The 5,983-nt window shown below is 44.9% G+C and overlaps 1 long non-coding RNA gene across 1 annotated transcript; it reads right to left on the bottom strand.

The window, feature by feature from the left end:
- Positions 1-231: 231 nt before the first annotated feature.
- LOC120237965 lies at positions 232-5,235 on the bottom strand. The gene is made up of 3 exons (XR_005530093.1): positions 4,151-5,235; positions 2,725-2,865; positions 232-660 (listed from the first exon to the last, which is right to left on the bottom strand). It is a non-coding gene; the product is annotated as an uncharacterized LOC120237965 (long non-coding RNA).
- Positions 5,236-5,983: the final 748 nt, after the last annotated feature.

Below are 5,983 nucleotides of genomic sequence, written 5' to 3'. Positions count from 1 at the left end.
CGCTCCTTTGTGCTGCACGGGGGGTGCTGGGCACAGAGGTGATGAGAGAGAGAGAGCTTTGGGGCCCCGGAAGCCACTGCCTTAATTACCGTAGCTCAGCTCACTGTGTGTCCTGTGAACCCAGGACCGTGCCTGCAGCTCACCCCCCCTCACTAAGGCTGCAAGGAGGGCTCCTATTCCTCTTTACTGACGGGGAAGGTGAAGGCAGAGAGGCCACGTAACCTATCCAACACCATGTGGCAGGCAAAGGATGGGAGATTTGAACCCAAGAGGCCAGGAAGGATTGGCTGTTGGGTGGCTGAACGCTCGCTCCTGGGTCAGCAGCTCCCTTCCTCTCCTTCCCTGGGTGTTGGGCAAGGAGAGGTGGACTTTATTATTTTAAATCAGGGCATCTTTATTGCAACGAGTATACAATTGCAATGCATTTCATATATACTTGAAAGGCTTGGAATCTTACTCTCTCCAGCTCATTAACGTAGAATTGATACTGTAGAGTCAGAAATTTGCATTTCAGGTGTGACCCATGGAGGAATGATCTACACACCCCAGGGCCACTGTCTTACGGAAGGGTGGTCTTTAAAGAGAATTCCGGGTGTCTTGTCTTCCAGAGCACTGCTGAAGAAGGCTGTCTCAGGCACAATTCACATTTTTGCACATTTCCTAAAAACAAATCATCTATTAGATTTTGTAATACTACTGCTTTCATACGGGGACCCTGGGGATTCTCCATATTTGGAATTAAATTAAAGCCATCTATCCTTCCTCACCAGATGTCCTGTGATCGTGTCTGGTCTTAGTAATATTTTGAGGACCACAGACATTTGGGCTGAGCGGGACGCATTTTAAACAGTGCAGCAATATGGCTTTCGTTTCCCCAAGACTAGATATTTGTTATTCAGCCAATACATTTCCGGTTCCTATACAGATGGAAAAGTCAGGATTTTGTCTTGAACACATCCTAACTCTTGGCCTCTTCTTCCTGCGTCTGTGTTTGAAGCTGGCCATACGCGCACCTGCAGACTTACTGGCTGTGCGGTACTTGGCTCCTGGAAATGGCCCACTGTCCTGGTGGAAAACTTGCTTGTGACAAATGCTTTATGACAAAATGTTGAATTTTGGTGCTGAGAATTAATGGATCACTATAAATATATGGGGGGATTCTTTGTGATTTTTCCTCAAGGCTAATTTTCCTTTTGATATTATGAATTTCTTAAAACATCAAGCACACACATGGACAAGCATGTGCACACACATGGCAGTAATATGATACATCATCTTCTTTTTTTTAATGTTTATTTTTGAGAGCGAGAGCGAGCGAGAGAGAGAGCAGGGGAGGGAGAGAGAGAGGGAGACACAGAATCCAAAGCAGGCTCCAGGCTCTGAGCTGTCAGCACAGAGCCTGACATGGGGCTTGAACTCACAAGCCATGAGATCATGGCCTGAGCTGAAGTCGGATGGTTAACTGACTGAGCCACCCAGGCATTTTTTGTGATACATCATTTTCAACATCTTTTCTGCCACAAGAGTGTGAACTATTATTTAGTCCAGGAATGTGTGGGAACTTTCCTATGGCAGAAATTTAACCATTACTGTTTTTAGTTTCTCTGGTGGTTACTTCCAAAATTCCAAATTATACTGGGTGCTGGATGGCTCAAGTGGTTAAGCGTCTGACTTAGGCTCAAGTCATGATCTCGCCTTTCATGAGTTCAAGCCCTGTGTTGGGCTCTGTGCTGACAGCCTGGAACCTGCTTTGGATTCTGTGTCTTCTTCTGTCTCTGCCCCCCCCCCCCCCCCGCTTGTGCTTTCTCTTTTCTCTCAAAAATGAATAAACATTAAAAAAGTATTTTTAAACAAAATTTTGAATTTTCTCCATTTTTCGACCTTGATTTGTTTTGTGATGGATGACTTTCTGATTTGGAGGATGGAGAGTGAGCTAACATGTACTCCTCTCTCCTTCCTCTTGATTGTTGTGGGTACATTATCTCAGTCAGTGCTCCTATAGGTTCGTATTTAACTTTAAATGGTACGCTTGAACTTGAATTTCTTGTTGACTCAACTTCAGACTGTAGGAATTGCTGAGATGGGGCATCTCTGGGCCCTTCCTTTCCCTCCATCTTTCTCTCGGCCTTGGGCAGCCCACATTCTTCCAGCTAGACACACATTTATTTTTTTAGTGATAAGATTTTTTTTTCCATTTTTAACAGCTGGTATGGCTTATATACCATAAAACTCACCCACTACCATGGTACAACTCACTGGTATTTATAAATCTAAAGCTGTATAAGATTCACTAGCTCTGTTCCAGAACATATCCAACATAAGTATGCATTTATTTTTATATCATCAAAATTAATGTCATTGAGTCTGGTCCCCTGGCCATATATGAATTTTCTGGAATTCATCTAGAAGTCAGGTCCATACACAGTGTATAGACATGATTATGACAGTATAGAACAGTATAGAAATAGGTCCAGTGCAGATGCATGACTGTTCACTTAATTCACTCAACAGTAAATCCTTACTGAGAATCCACTTGTGTCAGGTGCTATTCTAAACACCAGCAACAAGGTGGTGAGCAGGGATACCCGGTGCCTGTCTTCACGAGACTTAGAGTCTGGTAAAGCTATCGACACCATAAAGAACTGACCCACATATATGCATATCCATTAGCTTCCAAGAGTGAATGGTTTGAAGCCAAACCACAACCACCGGATTATCGCACACCTGATTACTGAGTAATCTGGGCTGGCCGTCTGGTCTGGGCCGGCTTGGTTGGTCCCTGTATGTGTGGTCAGTTAGAGGGTAGTGTGGAAGCCAGCGGATGCAGGATGGCCTCACACCACACAGGGTCTTCTCCACCATATTCTGTTGGTGAAAGCCGCCATGAGCAAAGGGGGAACATAGACCACCCCACTGAAAGGGGAACCCCATGTAAGAAGCTTCCCGGACCTGAAGCAGCCATGCTAGGAGGAAGCTCAAATCTCACAGAGAAGCCACATGCAAGAGCTCCAGGCCTGGGTGAGGCCCCACTTTGGGCCACCCCAGGCCAGGTGTTGGAGAAGGTAGGAAAGAAACCCCTGCCATTTCGGTCCTCTTAGCTGGAGATTCCAGACACCATGGAGTGGACAGGCCACCCTGTAGGGGTCTCCTAAATTCCTGAGTGCCGAGTCCAAGGAGCATAATAGAGTGGATGTTGTTTTATCACAGTAATTTTTGCAGCAATCCATAACTGGGACAAGGAGAAAGATGGGGGAGGTACTGGCGTAACTCATGGAGAAGATGGTGCATGTTTGTGCTGCTGCTCCTTTCTGTTAAAGTGTTTCCATGGGGTGTCAGGAATGAATGTGAGAAATCGGGAGATCATTCTGTGTTTTGCATTAAATGGCATACGGTTCGAGCATTATCTGTTTTTTAGTTTTTTGTTTTTATTTACTTTTGAGATAGACAGAGACAGAGCACGAGCAGGGGAGGGTCAGAGAGAGAGGGAGACACAGAATCTGAAGCAGCTCCAGGCTCTGAGCTGTCAGCACAGAGCCCGACGCGGGGCTCAAACCCACGAACCGTGAGATCATGACCAGAGGTGAAGTCGGACGCTTAACCGACTGAGCTACCCAGGTGCCCCATGGTTCAAGCATTATCTGAAGCTGTGGATGGAGGGACTCTGCCCAGCCAGTGCTGAGTGGAAATGGTGGCCATGGAGCAAGCGTGCGGGACGCAGTCCTAGAGCGGTGGGGGTCCGAGGCCCTGAGCCTGGTCTGCCTTGAAGATGATAATCACACCGGTTTCTAGATCAGAAAGCTCTGAGCTCAGGACAAAGAAAAGCATCTTTTATGGGAAACTGTAGAACCTGATGTTTTGTTTTGTTCTGGAATATTTAATTTTTCCAAAGGAGTAAAGAAAATTCTAAAGAATATTCATTGGATTTAATTTTGTTCTTTGGAAGCCCAGCAATGAGCTTCTAAAAGAATGAAAGGTACATGCCTGAAAGGGCTTTTCTCTTGTTAAAAAGTGTGATTAGGTGATTACCCAGAATGCTGTGTTTTGAGTTTTTCCCTGTGGCTTTCATTACAGCTGCTCCTTCCGCAGCAGGCTCCATAATTATACAAATGTCTTACCCTTTCAAGTGTTCCATTATTCATTTGTGACTCACCGGGAGCACCTACGGCCTGTTCAGCTGCAGAGCTGGCTTGCTCAGTGCACTGGCTGTGCACTTGCTTTTGACTTGGGTCTTTGTGCTTCTGGGAAAGATGAAGTAGAAGACAGCATTTACGCCGTGGTCCTTCTCGCTTGCACACGGGGGTCTTATTCTTCATTGCTCACTGCTCAATCCTTCCCTGGTTGCACCGGCTTGCAAACTATAGACACTGTCAGTGAAGCAATCTTGCCTACTTGAAATATCTCATTTACTGCCATTGCTCTGGGGGCACCGTCTCCCAGCCTCTGAGTCTCGTTGCCCACGGCATCATCTACGTCTTCTCCTTATTGTGTCATTCATGCTTCAGCAAAACCATCTCAGAATCCCCATTTCCTACCATAAATGTTGCTTAGATAGAACTAAAAAAGGTTAGACAGAGCTTTTGCCTGTGTGCCCTTGGTAACATGTACAAGGGAAATGAGTAAAAATGATAAATTTTTTGACAAAACAGCAGCTAGTAACTTTTAAGTGGTGAATTAATCATTGGGGTCATTTAATTGTCATTTAGAAGAGTTCAGGAATTGGAATGTCTATGAGGTAAGCAGACACGTGGACGTGGGCAGGCTGAGGTGTGTAAGACACCTACAGTTATACCACATCTCATTAAAGAAAACTACATTCACATGAAGTTGTATGAAACAATACAGAGATCTCTTGAGCACCCATCACCCAATTTCCCCAGAGGGTGACATCATTCAGAACTACAGGATGATGTCACACCAGGACATTGACACTGACAGGACATAGCACTTGTATCACCCAAGACCCTCTTGGGTGGCCCGTCCTCCCCACCCCATCCCTAACCTGGGCAATCACTCCTCTTCACCAGTCTGTACTCTGTCTCTATAATTTTGACATTTTCAGAGTGACATATAAATGGAATCATAAGGTATTGTTAAAAAGAGAAAACAGGCCCAAATGGAGTCACTTGGTGGTAAGCTCATGTCACCAAGCCAAGATACTAACATAACAGGTTTCAGTTTCTCTCAGAAGTGTAATCTTTTTTTTTTAAGCTTATTTATTTGAGAGAGAGAGAGACAATGCAAGTGAGGAAGGGGCAGAGAGAGAGGAAGAGAGAATCCCAGGCAGGGTCCACACTGTCAGTGCAGAGCCTGACACAGGGCTTGAACTCACAAAACCATGAGATCATGACCTGGGCCAAAACCACGAGTTGGACGTTTAACTGACTGAGCCACTCCGGCGCCCCCCAGTAGTGTAATTTTAAGCAGTCAGTCAGGGATTACCTGGTCAGCACTAGTGAGGTCATCTGCCTGATAGACCCTCAGCCTTCCCCCCAAAGGAAGGTGGCCTTGTCTAAAACAATCCACTCTTTGCTTGTAACTTGTTTGTAAAAGTCTTCCATTTTGTACCATGTCTGCCATGGGTCTCCTTTCTATCTGCTTGATGGGATGCTGGCCAATTCATGGATCACTGAATAAAGCCAAGAAGATCTTTAAAATTTACCTAGTTGAATTGTCTTTTAACAGTAAACTTTTGGAATTGGATGTTTTCCCACTCAGTAGAACTCCTTGTAATCTGTTGCATAAATAATTAGTTCTTTTGATTGCTGAGTAGAATTCCATGGTATGGACCTACCCCAGAGTCTGTGTGACTCTTCACTCTCTGAAGGACAGTTGGGGTTTTTATACTTTTCAGCTGTTATGAATAAAGCTGCTCTGAACGTTTACATATAGGATTTTGTGTGGACATAAGCTTGCATTTCTCTGGAATAAATGTCCAAGGATTTGCTTGTTTGGTCATATGGTGATTTATGTTTAGTAATGTAAA

The sequence above is a fragment of the Hyaena hyaena genome, unplaced genomic scaffold, assembly GCF_003009895.1.
Source record: "Hyaena hyaena isolate Hyena2069 unplaced genomic scaffold, ASM300989v1 scaffold_194, whole genome shotgun sequence".
Classification (NCBI taxonomy): domain Eukaryota; kingdom Metazoa; phylum Chordata; class Mammalia; order Carnivora; family Hyaenidae; genus Hyaena; species Hyaena hyaena.
Note: the sequence above shows the minus strand (reverse complement) of the source record. Positions and strands in the feature narration are given on the sequence as shown.